The sequence below is a fragment of the Penaeus vannamei genome, chromosome 39 (genome assembly GCF_042767895.1).
Source record: "Penaeus vannamei isolate JL-2024 chromosome 39, ASM4276789v1, whole genome shotgun sequence".
NCBI classification, from domain to species: Eukaryota; Metazoa; Arthropoda; class Malacostraca; order Decapoda; family Penaeidae; genus Penaeus; species Penaeus vannamei.
The window spans coordinates 21,786,943-21,787,825 of NC_091587.1; positions in this window are offsets into that span (position 1 = coordinate 21,786,943).

Sequence of the window (883 nt, forward strand, 5' to 3'; positions counted from 1 at the left end):
CAGACGGTATGGACACGCTTTTAAGCTGCACAGGTTTTAGTTTTGCTTCATATCGCTTTTTCGCTTCGGTTTTTGACGATTCAAAGAATTCATACGATATTTTCGCTCGCCCTGAAAGCGATGTATCTACTAGCGACGGGTTTGTTTTCACCAAGTGGGCTGGTGACTCCGACTCGTGACGTCACACCGAATCGGTCTATTGCAACTTCTCGCGAACCGCCGACCCCTCGGATGAGAGGCCGTCACGTTACCACTGTAATATCCTGGTGGCTGCACTCAGGAAGGTCTATATAAGTACTTATATTTAGACCTTGAAACACAGCTGGGCAAACAAAACGCGCTTTGTCTGCCTCCTGAGACTGGGATAGTTAATCAGAAAAGGACAGTATGCTTGTGACACTTCGAGGTGTAGCATTTTTGTGATAATTACTGCAATAGTAGTAATAATGTCAGTAATAATGATAATGAAGAATGGAAAACTACTACTGTGTTGATACTAAGGTAGAGAAACCCGCAATGTACAAACTAGATTTATTGAAGAAAGTGAGACAACAGTTTCGGAATCGTCCTCGGGTCTGACCCGAAGATGGAATCGAGGACGATTGCAAGGGAAAAGAACAGATAGAGAAATGGAGAGAAATTACAAATAAAGAAAAGATGGGTATGGAAGGAAGGAGGTTGAAAAGGAGGGATGGAATGCAGGGGAAAAAGAACAGATAAAGAAAAATGGAGAGAAATAACAAATAAAAGAAAAAGGTAGGGATGGAGGGAGGGGATGGAAAAGGAGGGATGGAATGCTGGGGAAAAAGAACAGACAAAGAAAAAGGGAGAGGAATAACAAACAAAGAAAAGATGGGGATGGAGTGGGGGAGATGAAAAAGGA